Here is a 19,839-nt window from a genome sequence, read left to right on the forward strand (position 1 = left end):
AAAACCCACAGGTTCTTCTGAATGCAACATCACCACACGAGTCAAGACGATGGACAAAGTCTCAAGATGTCTTTAATTTGTGAGTTGTCGTTTTTAGATTTAATGAGCACCATACCACAAACTGAGATGACCCCAATTAACCATGATATCTGTCTCAGTGAAATATCATTGATGATAGAACAAACATAGTAAACCCTTTCCAATTATTTTGCGCACCAACAAGCATAGACATGCCCACTACAACCAACGTGTTATTAATATGTAAGCCCCCTATAGATACAGTATGAGACAGTATACATACAGTATAGGCCTATGGCTTCTCTCATACAGTAGCTGATTACAAGATTAAAATCAAAGTTACATTCTCAGTAGTTATTCAAGTGCCAATGAGGATGTTGACTTTCCCTGTGGTGCTGTGCGTCTTCTCGTCTCAGCTTTAGATAGCACACTGCGACACTTCCGCCGGTTTGGTGCCAGTGTGAGCTTTAAACTGGTAGACTGGTGGTTTCACTGGGAGCTCTGCTATGGGGCACCAGGGGCCTTTCTGGGGCCTTTCTGAACTGAGATCAGAGTTGCCTGGGTCTCACAGGTGCTCAAAAAGTCATGCGGTCTGAGTGCATTGTCTTGTTGTGCATGCAGCCAGCTTGTGCTTTTAATAGCTTATTTGAAACCAACCAGTCCCTTCCCCCTTCCTCTTTTTATAGCCTAAGTCTAACAATAACGCTCAGGTGATGCCAATGTAGACAGCGTTGGTCCCTCAGTCTCTGTCTGGCTGCGGTGGTACACAAGCTGTGATGCATTGGGGAAGGCAGGCATTTGTCTAGTTGGATTCAGAGGATGCACAACTCCCAGACAAGCTCACATTTAATTTACAATACGTCAAATAGGAAAATAAATCACCATAAACATGATTGCGTAACAATATGTCCAAATTGTCCCTGTGGGTTTGGGTGGAAGTCTGTTTTATTTTCTCACCTACTAATTACTACTTCATCAACATGCTTATTGAACTTGATTTAAAAGGCAGCTAGCAGAGAGAGATGCTTTTCATTATTCAGTGAGCCCTGAGATTCAGTGAGCACTTAGACTTGGACGATCAGGATCGTTTTCTTTCATTGCCTATGAGATTGATACAGTGCCTTCAGAAAGTATTCAAACCCCTTGACCTTTTCCACATTTTGTTGTGTTACAGCTTGAATTTAAACTGGATTACATTTAGATTTTGTGTCACAGATCTACACACAATACCCCATAATGTCAAAGTGGAAATATGTTTAAACAATGTTTTATAAATGAATAAAAAATTAAAAGCTGAAATGTCTTGAGTCAATAAGTGTTCAACCCCTTTGTTATGGAAAGCCTAAATAAGTTCAGGAGTAATAATTTGCTTAACAAGTCACAACATAAGTTGCATGAACTCACTCTGTGTGCAATAATATTGTTTAATAACATGATTTTTGAATGACTACCTCATCTCTGTACCGCACAATTACAATTATCCCTCAGTCGAGCAGTCAATTACAAACACAGTGTAACAGTCCTGACCTATTTATGTTAGTTTTTATGTGTTTTTGGTCAGGGCATGTGTTTTGGGTGGGCAGTCTATGTTATCTGTTTCTATGTTGGTTTCGGTTTGCCTGGTATGGCTCTTGATTAGAGGCAGGTGGTTTGCATTTTCCTCTAATCAAGAGTCATATTTAGGTAGGGCATTCTCACTGTTTGTTTGTGGGTGATTGTCTCCTGTGATGTTTTCGTGTTGTCGATGTATATTCACAAACGGGACTGTTTGGCTGTTCGTTTTGTTTCGATGTCGTCTGTTGCCTGTTCGTGAGTTTACGTTTCAGTTATGTAAGTTTATGTTCAGGTTTTCGTTCTACGTCGTTTTGTTATTTTGTAAGTTTTGAAAGTGTTTGTTTTTTCGTGTTGCCATCATTATTTCAGTTTGTCGTTTATATAATAAAGATGGCTTATTTCCCTGACTCCGCATTTTGGTCCGAAGATCCTTCTCTCCTCACCTCATCCGAGGATGAGGAAAGCGACAGCTATTACAGAATCACCCACCAACAAAATGTGACCAAGCGGTATGGGAAAAATAAACGGAGTAATGGACAGAAGAAGGAGCAATGGACATGGGACGATGTTCTGGATGGAAAGGGTGTCTACACATGGGAGGAGATCCTAGCTGGTAGAGATCGCCTCCCATGGGAACAGCTGGAGGCACTGAGGAGAGCGGAGGCTACCGGAGAGAGGAACCGGAATTATGAGGGGACACGTCTTGCACGGAAGCCCGAAAAGCCCGTGAGTAACTCCCAAAAATTTCTTGGGGGGGGGCTAAAGGGTAGTGGGCCAAGGGCAGGTAGGAGACCTGCGCCCACTTCCCAGGCTAACCGTGGAGAGCGGGAGTACGGGCAGACACCGTGTTACGCAGTAGAGCGCACGGTGTCTCCTGTACGTGTGCATAGGCCGGTGCGGGTTATTCCACCTCCCCGCACTGGTAGGGCTAGATTGGGCATTGAGCCAGGTGTCATGAGGCCGGCTCAACGCGTCTGGTCTCCAGTGCGTCTCCTCAGGCCGGCATACATGGCACCTGCCTTACGCATGGTTTCCCCGGTTCGCCTACACAGCCCGGTGCGGGTTATTCCACCTCCCCGTACTGGGCGGGCGACCGGGAACATTCAACCAGGTAAGGTTGGGCAGGCTCAATGCTCAAGAGAGCCAGTACGCCTGCACGGTCCGGTATTTCCGGCGCCACCTCCCCGCCCCAGCCTAGTACCTACAGTGCCTACACTACGCACTAGGCTACCAGTACATTTCCAGAGCCCTGTTCCTCCTCCACGCACTCTCCCTATAGTGCGTGTATCCAGTTCAGTGCCTCCAGTTCCGGCCCCACGCACTAAGCCACCTGTGCGTCTCCTAAGTCCTGTACACACTGTCACTTCTCCCCGTACTAGTCCTGAGGTGCGTGCCCTCAGCCAGGTGCCACCAGTGCCGGTACCACGCACCAGGTATAGAGTACGCTTTGAGAGTTCAGTGTGCCCTGTCCCTGCTCCACGCACTAGTAGGAAGGTGCTTATCATTAGCCCGGTGCCTCCAGTTCCGGCACCACGCACCAGGTCTACAGTGCGCCGTATCCGGCCAGAGCCATCCGTCTCCCCAGTGCCATCTGAGCCATCCGTCTCCCCAGCGCCATCTGAGCCATCCGTCTCCCCAGCGCCATCTGAGCCATCCGTCTCCCCAGCGCCATCTGAGCCATCCGTCTGCCAGGAGCCTGCAAAGCCGCCCGTCTGCCATGAGCCTGCAAAGCCGCCCGTCTGCCATGAGCCTACAGAGCCATCCGCCAGACAGGAGCCGCTAGAGCCGTCAGCCAGACAGGAGCCGCTAGAGCCGCCCGCCAGACAGGATCTGCCAGAGCCGCCAACCAGACAGGATCTGCCAGAGCCGCCAACCAGACAGGATCTGCCAGAGCCGCCAACCAGACAGGATCTGCCAGAGCCGCCAGAGAGCCATGAGCAGCCAGAGCCGTCAGAGAGCCATGAGCAGCCAGAGCCGTCAGAGAGCCATGAGCAGCCAGAGCTGTCAGAGAGCCATGAGCAGCCAGAGCCGTCAGAGAGCCATGAGCGTCGAGAGCCGTCAGCCTGCCATGAGCGTCGAGAGCCGTCAGCCTGCCATGAGCGTCGAGAGCCGTCAGCCTGCCATGAGCGTCGAGAGCCGTCAGTCTGCCATGAGCGTCGAGAGCCGTCAGTCTGCCATGAGCGTCGAGAGCCGTCAGCCTGCCATGAGCGTAGAGAGCCGTCAGTCTGCCATGAGCGTCGAGAGCCGTCAGCCTGCCATGAGCGTAGAGAGCCGTCAGTCTGCCATGAGCGTCGAGAGCCGTCAGCCTGCATGGACCTGCCAGAGCCGTCCAAACAGGTCCTGCCAGAGTCCTTCAGCCGGGATCTGCCCCTTGTCCCGGTGTTGCCCCTTGTCCCGGTGCTGCCCCTTGTCCCGGTGCTGCCCCTTGTCCCGGTGCTGCCCCTTGTCCCGGTGCTGCCCCTTGTCCCGGTGCTGCCCCTTGTCCCGGTGCTGCCCCTTGTCCCGGTGCTGCCCCTTGTCCCGGTGCTGCCCCTTGTCCCGGTGCTGCCCCTTATTCCAGTGATGGTCCTTATCCTGGTGCTGCCCCTTGTTCTGGTGCTGCCCCTTGTCCCGGTGCTACCCCTTGTCCCGGTGCTGCCCCTTGTCCCGGTGCTAGCTGTTTATTTAGGGGAAGGTAGTGTTAGGGTGGGCATTAGAAGGGGGTAGAAAGAAGAGGGGAGTGACTATGGTGGTGCGGGGACAGCGTCCTGAACCGGAACCACCACCGTGGTCAACTGCCCACCCGGACCCTCCCCTGGACTTTGTGCTGGTGCGCCCGGCGTTCGCACCTTGGGGGGGGGGGGGGGTACTGTAACAGTCCTGACCTATTTATGTTAGTTTTTATGTGTTTTTGGTCAGGGCATGTGTTTTGGGTGGGCAGTCTATGTTATCTGTTTCTATGTTGGTTTCGGTTTGCCTGGTATGGCTCTTGATTAGAGGCAGGTGGTTTGCATTTTCCTCTAATCAAGAGTCATATTTAGGTAGGGCATTCTCACTGTTTGTTTGTGGGTGATTGTCTCCTGTGATGTTTTCGTGTTGTCGATGTATATTCACAAACGGGACTGTTTGGCTGTTCGTTTTGTTTCGATGTCGTCTGTTGCCTGTTCGTGAGTTTACGTTTCAGTTATGTAAGTTTATGTTCAGGTTTTCGTTCTACGTCGTTTTGTTATTTTGTAAGTTTTGAAAGTGTTTGTTTTTTCGTGTTGCCATCATTATTTCAGTTTGTCGTTTATATAATAAAGATGGCTTATTTCCCTGACTCCGCATTTTGGTCCGAAGATCCTTCTCTCCTCACCTCATCCGAGGATGAGGAAAGCGACAGCTATTACACACAGATTCAACCACAAAGACCAGGGAGGTTTTCCAATGCCTCGCTATGAAGGGGCACTTATTGGTAGATAGGTAAAAATAAAAATAAAGCAGACATTGAATATCCGTGTCACGTTCCTGACCTGTTTTCTGTTATTTTGTATGTGTTTAGTTGGTCAGGGCGTGAGTTGGGGTGGGCATTCTATGTTTTGTGTTTCTATGTGTAGGTCATTTGTAATTAGCCTTATATGGTTCTCAAGCAGAGACAGGTGTTTGACATTTCCTCTGATTGAGAACCATAGAAAGGTAGGCTGTTCACACTGTTTGAATGTGGGTGGTTGTCTCCTCTGTCTGTGTATGTGCACCACACAGGACTGTTTCGTTTTGTCGTTCGTGTATGTAGTCTGTTCCTGTTCGTGAGTTCTTCGTGTATTTATGTAAGTTCCATGTTCAGGTCTGTCTACGTCGTTTTGTTATTTTGGTAATCCTTTCAAGTGTTTATCGTGTTTCGTCTTTTCTTTAATAAATTTGTTATGTCAAACTTTCATGCTGCGCTTTGGTCCAATCCCTACTCCTTTGAGCATGGTGAAGTTATTAGTTACACTTTGGATGGTGTATCAACACACCCAGTCAATACAAATATACAGGTGTCCTTCCTAACTTAGTTGCCGGAGAGGAAGGAAACCGCTCAGGGATTTCAACATTAGGTCAATGGTGACATTAAAACAGTCACAGAGTTTAATGGCTGTGATAGCAGAAAACAAAAATCATTGTAGTTACTACTCCACAATACTAACCTAAATGACAGAGTGAAAAGAAGGAAGCTTGTACATAATACAAATATTCCAATACATGCATCCTGTTTCCAATAAGGCACTAAAGCAAAACTGCAACAAAAAAAAGAAAAAAAAAGAAGACATAAATTATTTTTATGTTAATTTTCCTTGTTATGTCTGTTTGTTATGTTATGTTTGGGGCAAATCCAACACATTACTGAGTACCACTTTATATATTTTCAAGCATGGTGGTGGCTGCATCATGTTATGGGTATGCTTGACATCGACAAATGCAAGGGAGTTTTTCAGGATAAAAATAAACGGTTTAGAGCTAAGCACAGGCGAAATCCTAAAGGAAAACCTGGTTCAGTTTGATTTCCAACAGACACTGGGAGACAAAATCACCTTTCAACAGGACAATAAACTAAAATACTTATTTAAATTAGATATTTAATTTTCAATACATTTGATAAAATATTTTTTTTAAACCTGCTTTCACTTTGTCATTAGTAGGTTTTGTGTGTAGATCGGTGAGAAAAAAATATATTTAATCAATTTTGAATTCGGCTGTAACACAACAAAATGTGGAATAAGTCATGGGGTATGAATACTTTCTGAAAGCACTATAGGTGTAATTAAGGAAGGGATTATGCCTTATTAAATGACAAGTGAAAGTGTGGCAGGCTGGCTACAAAGAGAAATCTAACTAGTTAATGAATTACATGACAAATGACTTTACAGCGATACTTTGACTTTCTTTGACCTTGGCAAGTGTGTGTTTGTGCTTTCTGTCATCTTTCATTTTGAAAGACTACTTAATAAATGGTCATAAAGCTGTCATATAATGGTTGATGTCTTAACTATGCCCTTTCATATTGAAATGTTTGAGGATACCAAAGGGGATAGAAAATATGCACTCTCAATGGTCACATTTACATAAAGAACCATATGTGACTGATTTACTATTCATGTATATAAAACACTGAACCAATGTGACTGACAAATGATGGACAACTAATTATATGCTGGGTGAAAAAGGCCTTGGAATTGATCATCTAAGACTGCATCAGTCAGTTCACCATTTAGTTCCTTTTGGGCAAAACATCATCCAAAACACAACCAAAACAAGTAGAAAATGCATCCAACAAGTATGTTGAGTCACAAGCTTGATGTAGCCATTGTGTGTAACGAATATAGAAGCAAATACTAAACGTTTCAATACTTTAATACAACTTAAGTGAATTTGTCCAAATACGCATGACTTCTTCAAATAGGGGAATAGAGATATATAATGCTTTAATTTCTAATCTGTAAAACATATACAGTAGCAGTCAAAAGTTTGGACACCTATTCATTCAAGGGTTTTTCTTTATTTTTACTATTTTCTACATTGTAGAATAATAGTGAAAACAACAAAAATATGAAATAACACATATGGATTCATGTAGTAACCAAAAAAGTATCCAACAAATCAAAATATATATCATATTTGAGATTCTTCAAAGTAGCCACCCTTTGCCTTGATGACAGCTTTGCACACGCTTGGCATTCTCTCAACCAGCTTCATGAGGTAGTCACCTGGAATGCATATCAATTAACAGGTGTGCCTTGTTAAAAGTTCATTTGTGGAATTTATTTCTTAATGAGTTTGAGTCAAACACTTGTGTTGTGACAAGTTAGGGGTGGTGTAAAGAAGACAGTCCTATTTGGTAAAAGACCAAGTCCATACTATGGCAAGAACAACTCAAATAACCAAAGAAAAACAACACTCCATCATTACTTTAAGACATGAAGGTCAGTCAATGCAGAAAACTTTGCACTTTCAAGTGCAGTCTCAAAAAGCATCAAGTGCTATGATGAAACTGGCTCTCATGGGGACACCCACAGGAAAGGAAGACCCAGAGTTACCTCTTCTGCAGAGGATAAGTTCATTAGAGTTACCAGCCTCAGAAATTGCAGCCCAAATAAATGCTTCACAGAGTTCAAGTAACAGACACATCTCAACATCAACTGTTCAGAGGAGACTGCATGAATCAGGCCTTCATGATCGAATTGCTACAAAGAAACCACTGCTTAAGGACACCAATAATATGAAGAGACTTGCTTGGACCAAGAAACACGAGCAATGGACATTAGACTGGTGGAAATCTGTCCTTTGGTCCGAATTTGAGATTTTTTGATTCCAACCGCCGGATCTTTGTGAGACGCAGAGTAGGTGAACGGATGAGGTGTGATGGTGTGGGGGTGCTTTGCTGGTGACACTGTCTATGATTTATTTAGAATTCAAGGCACACTTAACCAGCATGTCTACCACAGCATTCTGTAGTGATACGCCATCCCATCTGGTTTGCTCTTGTTGGACTATCATTTATTTTTCAACAGGACAATGACCCAACACACCTCCACCCTGTCTAATGGCTATTTGACCAAGAAAGAGAGTGATGGAGTGATATATCAGATGACCTGGCCTCCACAATCACCCGACCTCAACCAAATTGAGATGGTTTGGGATGAGTTGGACTGCAGAATGAAGGAAAAGCAGCCAACAAGTGCTCAGCACATGTGGAAACTCCTTCAAGACTGTTGGAAAAGCATTCCAGGTGAAGCTGGTTGAGAGAATGCCAAGAGTGTGCAAAGCTGTCATCAAGGCAAAGGGTGGCTACTTTGAAGAATCTCAAATATAAAATACATTTTGATTTGTTGAAAAAAAAAGTGGTTACTACAGGATTCCATGTATGCGTTATTTTATAGTCTTGATGTCTTCACTAATATTCTACAATGTAGAAAATAGTAAAAATAAAGAAAAACCCTTGAATGAGTAGGTGTGTCCAAACTTTTGACTGGTACTCTATGTATGAAAATACACTAAAATAAAAGCTGACATTCTGTACTGTCGCTTTAGATTAAATATGAATTTGACATAGTATCTCAAATCTAAAATGCTGAAGTATAGAGCCAAATTAAAAATGTTAGCTTCTCTGTCCAAATACATATGAAGGAGAGTGTAAATGCAGGGCCACACAAAAGTATTAAACAGTGTAGTAACTTTCATTTTCATGACCAATCATTTACTCAGGTATTCCCTAATATGCACACGTCAGGTCTGACAAACATTCAACTCCATTGTCATTCAATATTTATTTGCCATCTTTGTGTCCTTCAGAATCTGGGCAGCAGCATCACAGCCCCACTTGTAAGGCTGTTTCACATAACTGTACACACAGAGAGAAGACATATTTGGAAGATCCCTTTGCTTCTGGAAGAGCTTGAGTTGCAGCTCTCATAGTACAAAGGAGCTCGGAGCAGCCTAAAGTCGATGCATGGCGCAGGGAAACACAGGGAGTTTCTTGGCCAGGCAACCTTGCTCCTCTCCCTGCCAACAGTGAGTGTAAGGCACACAGGGATGCCACAGGAAGCCATGTTGAAGCACCATTAAGGCAGCTCACGCTTCCAGCTTATTGATCTAGGTTGGGAATTGGGACTATGTCAAAAAATTTAATTTAGTCAGGAGACGAAAGGTATTCAAATGAGTATGAATTTGTATTCCGGTTGCTTGGTCTCTTTTCTGTTGTCTAGCATGCAACCCAAGTTTAGGTCATGCTACATGTTGAGTAGCCATGTCAACAGCCCATTCTCCGTAACCTGGACTTGAACATCCATTTGACTTCTCTTTATGGCTTTGAGGAATAGAATGCATTGAATTTGACTCCAGATTTATGACAATCCTTTCAATACAACAACATAAAATACCACTTATTTATAATTGTTTTAAGCATTCTTTAATGAGAAGCATAGATAATGATGCTCACTTCCTCTTTACAGGTCAATGTCATTTCTATGACATCAGCACGATTTACACATATCGAATCACCCCAACTCTCTCTGTCTAGAAGCAGTCTAGTCAGCAAAACTCACAACATGGAGCGAGATATGCTGAAGTGCAGGGCTTACATTTTGCTGTCATTAGCAAAACTGGCAGCCTGGCACAGTTATTATTAAAAGGATGATATGCTGCATGATTCATCTCCAGTTAGGCTTTTACAAGGCAAAGTTGAGCCATTTTGAATACGGAATTACCTTGGGCAAAAGGTGTTTAACTTAATGAATAGGTTTGTGTCAAAACTAGTATTTTGGCCATTTGTAAAAGCATGGTGTTCACGTCGCATGTAGCAATCTTCTCGTTGTACCCTGCCACACAGAATAAGACTCTGGGGGACATTTCAAAGACATCAGTCGATCTCCACAGTCAAGGCATTTACACTGAGATGCAGTCACATTAACAAGCCCCTTTGGATAGCTGTGCACAATCATGTACCAGCTTAATTTCCCTCCCACTCTGGTGAACTATGCATGGCTGTATGCAAATGAGCCAAGGATTAAATGTTTATGAATTTGAAAGCAATTCCTCAGTAAAACAATTACAGTATCACAGCACTCAACAGTACACGACTACCTTGTAGGAACAGGGTCAAGAGAACAGGAGAACAGTTATTTTAGCACAGGCCTCGTGAGGGTACAGTACAGCCCATTATCAGTCTCAAAACATAATTCTGTGATGTTTTTGCAGAAATAAAACTTCACAACATATGATGTTTATGTCAATGCATTACAGTAAATGGGAAAAGAAAAGTTTCAACCAATTGACATTCATGTAAATACATTGCTGTAAATAGGAGAAGAGAACTGTCAACCTGTCACGGCCGTTGAAAGAAGTGGACCAAAGTGCAGCATGGTGAGCGTACATTTTCCTTTTATTTAAAATTTCACCAACAAAACAACAAACGAAGAACCAACCGTGAAACTTACAGGGCTATAGTGCCACTAACAAAAGTAAACTACCCACACTGAAAGGAGGGAAAAAGGGCTACCTAAGTATGATTCCCAATCAGAGACAACGATAGACAGCTGTCCCTGATTGAGAACCATACCCGGCCAAAACATAGAAATAAAGAAACATAGAAAACAAAGCATAGAATGCCCACCCCAAATCACACCCTGACCAAACCAACTAGAGACATAAAAAGGCTCTCTAAGGTCAGGGCGTGACACAACATACAGTAAATATCAGTGGTGTAAAGAACTTAAGTAAAAATACTTTAAAGTACAACTTAAATCGTTTTTTGGGGTATCTGTACTGTACTCTTTATAAACTGCTCAAAAAAATAAAGGGAACACTTAAACAACACAATGTAACTCCAAGTCAATCACACTTCTGTGAAAACAAACTGTCCACTTAGGAAGCAACACTGATTGAAAATACATTTCACATGCTGTTGTGCAAATGGAATAGACAAAAGGTGAAAATTATAGGCAATTAGCAAGACACCCCCAATAAAGGAATGGTCTGCAGGTGGTGACCACAGACCACTTCTCAGTTCCTATAGTTCCTGGCTGATGTTTTGGTCACTTTTGAAAGTTGGCGGTGCTTTCACTCTAGTGGTAGCATGAGACGGAGTCTACAACCCACACAAGTGGCTCAGGTAGTGCAGTTCATCCAGGATGGCACATCAATGCGAGCTGTGGCAAGAAGGTTTGCTGTGTCTGTCAGTGTGAATTAGACAGGAAAATGGTCTAATTCACACACTGAAAGAGAAAATCCCTAGTCATACCTATTGCATCTGATCTGGCGGACTCACTAAACACGAATGCTTTATTTGTAAATTATGTCCGTGTTGGAGTTTAAATTTAAAAAACAAGAAAATCGTGCCGTTTGGTTCGCTTAATATAAGGAATTTGAAATGATTTATACTTGTACTTTTACTTTTGATACTTTGGTATATTTTAGCAATTACATTTACTTTTGATACTGAAGTATATTTAAAACCACTTTTTTTTTTAAACTTTTACTCAAGCAGAATTTTACTGGGTGGCTTTCCTTGAGTCATTTTATATTAATATATCTTTACTTTTACTCAAGTATGAAAATTGGGAACTTTTTCAACCACTGTAAATATACACTGATCAAAAAAATAAAGGGAACACTAAAATAACACATCCTAGATCTGAATGAATGAAATATTCTTATTAAATACATTTTTCTTTACATAGTTGAATGTGCTGTCAACAAAATCACACAAAAATGATCAATGGAAATCAAATTTATCAACCCATGGAGGTCTGGATTTGGAGTCACACTCAAAATTAAAGTGGAAAACCACACTACAGGCTGATCCAACTTTGATGTAATGTCCTTAAACAAGTCAAAATGAGGCACATTAGTGTGTGTGGCCTCCACGTGCCTGTATGACCTCCCTACAACACCTGGGTATGCTCCTATGAGGTGGCGGATGGTCTCCTGAGGGATCTCCTCCCAGACCTGGACTAAAGCATCCGCCAACTCCTGGACAGTCTGTGGTGCAACGTGGCGTTGGTGGATGGAGCGAGACATGATGTCCCAGATGTGCTCAATTGGATTCAGGTCTGGGGAACAGGCGGGCCAGTCCATAGCACCAATGCCTTCCTCTTGCAGGAACTCCTGACACACTCCAGCCACATGAGGTCTAGCATTGTCTTGCATTAGGAGGAACCCAGGGCCAACCGCACCAGCATATGGTCTCACAAGGGGTCTGAGGATCTCATCTCGGTACCTAATGGCAGTCAGGCTACCTCTGGCGAGCACATGGAGGGCTGTGCGGCCCCACAAAGAAATGCCACCCCACACCATGACTGACCCACCGCCAAACCGGTCATGTTGGAGGATGTTGCAGGCAGCAGAACGTTCTCCACGGCGTCTCCAGACTCTGTCACGTCTGTCACATGTGCTCAGTGTGAACCTGCTTTCATCTGTGAAGAGCACAGGGCGCCAGTGGCGAATTTGCCAATCTTGGTGTTCTCTGGCAAATGCCAAACGTTCTGCATGGTGTTGGGCTGTAAGCACAACCCCCACCTGTGGACGTCGGGCCCTCATACCACCCTCATGGAGTCTGTTTCTGACCGTTTGAGCAGACACATGCACATTTGTGGCCTGCTGGAGGTCATTTTGCAGGGCTCTGGCAGTGCTCCACCTGCTCCTCCTTGCACAAAGGCGGAGGTAGCGGTCCTGCTGCTGGGTTGTTGCCCTCCTACGGCCTCCTCCACGTCTCCTGATGTACTGGCCTGTCTCCTGGTAGCGCCTCCATGCTCTGGACACTACGCTGACAGACACAGCAAACCTTTTTGCCACAGCTCGCATTGATGTGCCATCCTGGATGAACTGCACTACCTGAGCCACTTGTGTGGGTTGTAGACTCCGTCGCATGCTACCAATTGAGTGAGAGCACCGCCAGCATTCATAAGTGACCAAAACATCATCCATGAAGCATAGGAACTGAGAAGTGGTCTGTGGTCACCACCTGCAGAACCACTCCTTTATTGGGGGTGTCTTGCTAATTGCCTATAATTTCCACCTTTTGTCTATTCCATTTGCACAACAGCATGTGAAATTTATTGTCAATCAGTGTTGCTTCCTAAGTGGACAGTTTGATTTCACAGAAGTGTGTTTGACTTGGAGTTACATTGTGTTGTTTAAGTGTTCCCTTTATTTTCTTGAGCAGTGTATATACAATACATAGCACTGCATTTACATTACAATTTAGCCATTCAATAGACGCTCCCATGCAGAGCGACCCACAGCTAGAACATTCATCTGAAGATAGCCAGGCGAGACAACTACATATCACAGTTGTATCCCAACCAAGTATCACTAACATATTACAATGCAAAATGCTATTTAAAATACATAAAACTGTCTGTGTGTCTCTTCGCAGTCCACGTCATGCTGTAAGGTGTTCTTTTATCAGTTTTTTGTATCTTGTTATATTGCTAACTTGAGTTACCTGGGGTGGCAGAGAGTTCTATGTAATCATGGCTCTATTTAATACTGTGCGTTTCCCAGTGTCTGTTCTGTACCTGAGGATTGTGAAGAGTCGTCTGGTTGCATGTCTTGTGTGGTACCGATGAGCGTCTGATCTGTGTGCCAACTGCTTGAACTGACAGTTCGGCACCTTCAACACCTGGTACAAAGACCAATAGTGATGCAGTCAATCTCTCCTCAACTTTGTGCCAGGAGAGATTGACATGCATGCCATTGACATTGCAGTAAATGGGAAAAGAAAAGCATCAACCGATTTACTTTTATGTCAATACATTGCAGTCAATGGGAAAAGATTAGTGTCACAGGGTTGACCTAACCCTAACCCTCAACCCTAACCCTAACTCTCACTTTAACTCCACATCTTGGCTCAACCCTAACCCTAGCCATTACTTCAAACCTAACTTCTTGTCCACATCCCGGCTCAACCGTAACTCCAACCTTGACCCTAACCATTATCCTAAGGCTATATTTAGGGTTTAGCCAAGATGTGGAGACGAAGCTAGAGTTAGGGTTAGGGTTATGGCTAATGTTAGGATTGAGCCGGGATGTGGACATGAAGCTAGGGTTAGGGTTAGGGTTATGGCTAGGGTTAGGATTGAGCCGGGATGTGGACATGAAGCTAGGGTTAGGGTTATGGCTAGGGTTAGGATTGAGCCGGGATGTGGACATGAAGCTAGGGTTAGGGTTATGGCTAGGGTTAGGATTGAGCCGGGATGTGGACATGAAGCTAGGGTTAGGGTTATGGCTAGGGTTAGGATTGAGCCGGGATGTGGACATGAAGCCAGGGTTAGGGGGATTAAGGTTATACTCTGCCTACTTGCCTGCCTGTCTTCCTGTCTGTCAGGTTTAGGTACAAGGACAGAGCTCTAAGTGCCAGAGACAAGTCATGAACCCCTGGGAGGATGCACACCGCTACACGACTGGCGAGCCAAGGAGACAGGCCCACGCGTATAAGCCCCTAGACTGACCAGCCCCGCTGTCACCTTCTTGCCCTTTGTGCTGTTGTCTGTGCCCAATCATGTTTGTACCATGTTTTGTGCTGCTACCATGTTGTGTTGCTATCATGTTGTTGTCATGTTGTGTTGCTACCATGCTGTGTTGTCATGTGTTGCTGCCTTACTATGTTGTTGTGTTAGGTCTCTCTTTATGTAGTGTTGTGTTGTCTCTCTTGTCGTGATGTGTGTTTTGTCCTATATTTAAAAAATATATATATATTTTTTTTAAATCCCAGCCCCCGTCCCGCAGGAGGCCTTTTGGTAGGCCGTCATTGTAAATAAGAATTTCTTCTTATCTGACTTGCCTAGTTAAATAGAAAATAAAAATATTAAATGTACCATATGGGCCACCAGGCCTAAACCCTGAATAGAGGAGGGGGGCAGTGGTTAAGTTTGGGCAAGAACCCCCTTGAGATTAAGGTTAGGGTCAGGGTTCGGGGAGAGTTTAGATAAACTGGGTTAGGGTTAGGGACTCAACCCAAGACATAACCCTAACCTTAATCCAAATAACAATGGCAGAAAGTTAGGCCTCACTTGAAGCCTGACCTAGAGTTCACGGGATTTTGAGTGACATCCTAGAAACACAATTCACATATGGGATCGTTCAGCAGATGCTAGATGAATGCAAGCCTACTCCTAACCATGTAAAATGAATTATTGACAGTGAAAACTTGGTCCCACAGAGAACAAGGCCCGTCTTCCATAGAAAACCATTACCTACAGTCCATAATTTTGTCACCAGGGGACCGTCATGACCCGGCATATGAAATTGAAATTCAATTGGTCACAATGGTCTTGCAGAACTACTACTACTAATAATAATAATACATTTTATTTTAAGCACCTTTAAAGACACTCATAGCCCTTTACATACACAAGACAATCAACAAGATAAAAAATTAATACAATCACACATTAAAATAAGTAAGTATACTGTATAAAAGTATACTAAACATAAGGATAAAATACAAGACAACAGAGAAACTGGGTAAGCCTATGTGAAGAGGTGTGTCTTTAGTTTGGTGTGTCTTTAATATCTGTATAGATTGTGAGGTTCTGAGATCGAGAGGAAGAGAGTTCAAGAGTTGGGGGGCTACACTGCTAAAAGCACGGTCTCCCATGGAGCACAGCCTGGTGGAGGGATGATGATGAAGCCAGTGTCAAAGGAGCACAGTGAACAGGTGGGAGTGTGGGGATTCAGGAGGTCTGTAAGGTATGTGGGCACCAGCCCATTGAGTGCTTTGTTGGTGAGCATGAGCAATTTTAAGATGATGCTGCATTGAACTGGGAGCCTGTGGAGTTTTATGATGGTGGGTGTGGTGGGGTCCCAAGGTCTGGTCTGTGTGAGGACTCGTGCAGCTGAATTTTGAATATGTTGAACTCTGTCCAGTGTTTTGGTGGGGAGTCTGTGGAGAATGTTGTTGCAGTAGTCCAGGTGTGATAAAACAAAGGTGTGAATGAGGGTTTCAGCAGTAGAGTCAGTGAAAAATGGTCTGAGTTGTGAGATTTTTTTGAGGTGGAAGTAGGCTGACTTGGTGATGTTCCGGATGTGGGGTTCAAATTACAGAGTGGGGTGAAATGTAACACCAAGGTTCCTGACTGTGGAGTTTAAGTTGATGGTGCAGTTGTCGATTGTCATGTTAAGTTGACCCAGTTTCTTGATGAGGGAGTTGGGGCCCATGAGCATGATCTCTGTGTTGTCGTCATTTTGTTTTAAAAAGTTATTGCTCATCTGTTTTCACTTCACGGAGACAGTCAACAGCAGAGGGAAATGGCTGACTGAAGTTGGGTTTTGTGTGGGTGGAGATTTGTGTGTCATCTGCATAACAGTGAAATCAGAGTCCAAATTGATGGAGGATCTGACCAAGGGATAGCATGTACATACTAAACAGTTATGGACCTAACACCCAGTGGCCCCAGCTGAGCAGGGGGCCCCACCATCAAAATGAATAAATAAATACTGAATTAAATGTAATCAAATTATCCATAATGAGGAAGGTAATACATCTGCAAGGGCACTACTACAACTTTTTTTTTAATTACAGTCCGTATGTCCCAATGTTGACATTGCACTATGGATATTCTTAACTTTGCTGGTGATCAACACAAGTGGATTGTGGTCTTTTTCAAAACTTTCTTTGGTGAAAAATAAACTGATCATCAACACATCAGGAAAGACTGAATCACTTAATGCTGATATCCCATGAAAGGGACATCCTTTGTGGATTGGATTTTATCAACGTAATCAAGGACTTCTCAGCTAGAAAAACAAGAAGAAAATACTTCTAAATGTAAGGACGTTTATTTAGTAGCCTAATATGTGCTCTGTTTGATGCCTTTAGCTATCCATCAGTGGAGACTCCTCAGAGGAGGAAGAGGAGGACCATCTTCCTCAGTGAATTTCATACAAATAAAATAAAAAATATTTTAAAAAGTTATCCTTTTTAGGTAAAACTATACTAAATATAATCAGATGTTACCAAGTAATTTATTAAAACACACTATTTTGAAATGAAGGTCTACAGTAGCCTCAACAGCACTCTGTAGGGTAGCAACATGGTGTAGCCGGAGGACAGCTAGCTTCCGTCCTCCTCTGGGTATATTGACTTCAGTACAAAATCTAGGGGGCTCATAGTTCTCACCCCCTTCCACAGACTTACAGAGTAATTATGACAACTTCTGGAGGACATCGACCGACCTATCAGAGCTCTTGCAGCATGAACTAACATGTTATCCACCCAATCAAAGGATCAGAGAATGAATCTAGTACTGAAAGCATAAGCTACAGCTAGCTAGCACTGCAGTACATAAAATGTGGTGTGTAATTGACTCAAAGAAAGAAAAGACGATAGTTGAACAGTCACCTAACGCCTGATTGGAGGAATTGCAAGTGTTACTTACGGACTTCTCTCTGTGTTGCTGGGCTGTTTGTTGCTACTTGGCTACCTGCCAAACTTTTCAGTTTTTACTTTTAAAAATGATTTAATCAAAATCTGCATTTAACACATTTACCAATGTCTTAGTTTTTTTTCTTCACTCAACTATTTTCATTCAACTTTTTCACCCTGAACACTTTATCTGGACATGATTCTACAGGACCGACACCAGCCGAAAAAAGCTAAATAGTAACATTAACACTATGCCATCTAATTGTAGTCGCTGTACTCCTACTATACAGGAGAACTATAGCCATGTTGCAAGCCCAGCTTCAGATGCAATCGTTAGGCAAGAGCAATTTATTATTTATTTTTGTATTTTACCCCCTTTTTCTCCCAAATGTTTACCCCTTTTTCACCCAATCGCAGCAACTCACCAACGTGCTCGGGAGGCGAAGGTAGAGTCATGTGTCTTACCAATCCGTGCTTCTTAACACCTGTCCGCTTAACCCGTAGGCCAACCGCTCCAATGTGTCAGAGGAAACACCGTTCACCTGACGACCGAGGTCAGCCTGCAGGCACCCGCCCACCACAAGGAGTCGCTAGAGCACGATGAGCCAAGTAAAGCCCCTCCGGTTGGATCGAACCCTGGTCTGTTGTGACTTCTCTAACACTGTGATGCAGTGCCTTAGAAAGCTGCGCCACTCGGGAGAACAGGCAGGACAATTTAAGTGTAGGAAAGAATGAAACAGCGTCTGTGCCACCAGTTAGTACAGGTAGCAGTATAAATCCCCCCACACAGTCCCAGCAGCCGGACGATTTTCTCAAGGCTTCTGGAAATAAATGCTGTCGGGATGCTCAACCGGTGTCGCTCAGTCAGCTGACAGAAACGTTCAACCGGTTCTCCCCATTAAGCAACGAGTCAGAGTCAGAGGCCAAGACTTTCCACCTTCTCAGATTTTTGGATTTAAATATGAACTTTACCGAACAAAACATACATGTATTGTGTAACATGAAGTCCTTTGAGTGTCATCTGATGAAGATCATCAAAGGTTAGTGATTAATTTTATCTCTATTTCTGCTTTTTGTGATTCCTCTCTTTGGCTGGAAAAATGGCTGTGTTTTTCTGTGACTTGGCTCTGACCTAACATAATCGTTTGGTGTGCTTTCGTTGTAAAGCCTTTTTGAAATCGGACACTGTGACTGGATTTACAACAAGTGTATCTTTAAAATGGTGTAAAATACTTGTATGTTTGACAAATTTTAATTATGGGATTTCTGTTGTTTTGAATTTGGCGCCCTGCAGTTTCACTGGCTGTTGACGAGGTTAAATAAACTTCTACTTCATCACAATCCCGGATCCGGGAGCACCCCATCAGTAAAAAAGCTGGGTAGCATAGCCTAGCATAGCGTCACAAGTAAATAGTAGCATCTAAATATCATTAAATCACAAGTCCAAGACACCAGATGAAAGATACACATCTTATGAATCCAGCCATCATTTCTGATTTTTAAAATGTTTTACAGGGAAGACACAATATGTAAATCTATTAGCTATCCACGATAGCAAAAGACACAACTTTTTTTTGTCCACCATTTTTTTCCTGCATAGGTAGCTATCACAATTTCGACCAAATAAAGATATAAATAGCCACTAACCAAGAAACAACTTCATCAGATGACAGTCTGATGACATATTTATTGTATAGCATATGTTTTGTTAGAAAATGTGCATATTTCAGGTATAAATCATAGTTTACCATTGCAGCCACCATCACAACTCTCACCAAAGCAACTAGAATAACTACAGAGACCATCGTGTATTACCTAAATACTCATCATAAAACATTTCTAAAAAATACACAGCGTACAGCAAATGAAAGACAAAGATCTTGTGAATCCAGACAATATTTCAGATTTTTTAAGTGTTTTTTACAGCGAAAACACAATATAGCACTATATTAGCTCACTACAATAGCCAACCACACAACAGCATTGATTCAGGCCAACAATAGCGATAACGAATAAACCAGCAAAATATATTAATTTTTTCACTAACCTTCTCAAACTTCTTCAGATGACAGTCCTATAACATCATAATACACTATACATATAGAGTTTGTTCGAAAATGTGCATATTTAGCGGCACAAATCGTGGTTATACAATGAGAAAAGTAGCCAGGCTGCCAACAATATGTCGGGAGAAATCTTGGGAGAGGCACCTAATCTAATCAGTAACTAATCCTAAACTTTACTAAAAAATGCAAATGAAAGATTCTTAATGCAATCGCTGTGTTAGATTTTTAAAATTAACGTTACTACGACATACAGCGTGCGTTAAAGCGAGACCGCACCGAGATTAATGGCGGAATATGAGTTTAACATTTTTCAACAGAACAACGAATTAACATCATAAATAG

The sequence above is a fragment of the Salvelinus fontinalis genome, chromosome 21 (genome assembly GCF_029448725.1).
Source record: "Salvelinus fontinalis isolate EN_2023a chromosome 21, ASM2944872v1, whole genome shotgun sequence".
Taxonomy (NCBI): domain Eukaryota; kingdom Metazoa; phylum Chordata; class Actinopteri; order Salmoniformes; family Salmonidae; genus Salvelinus; species Salvelinus fontinalis.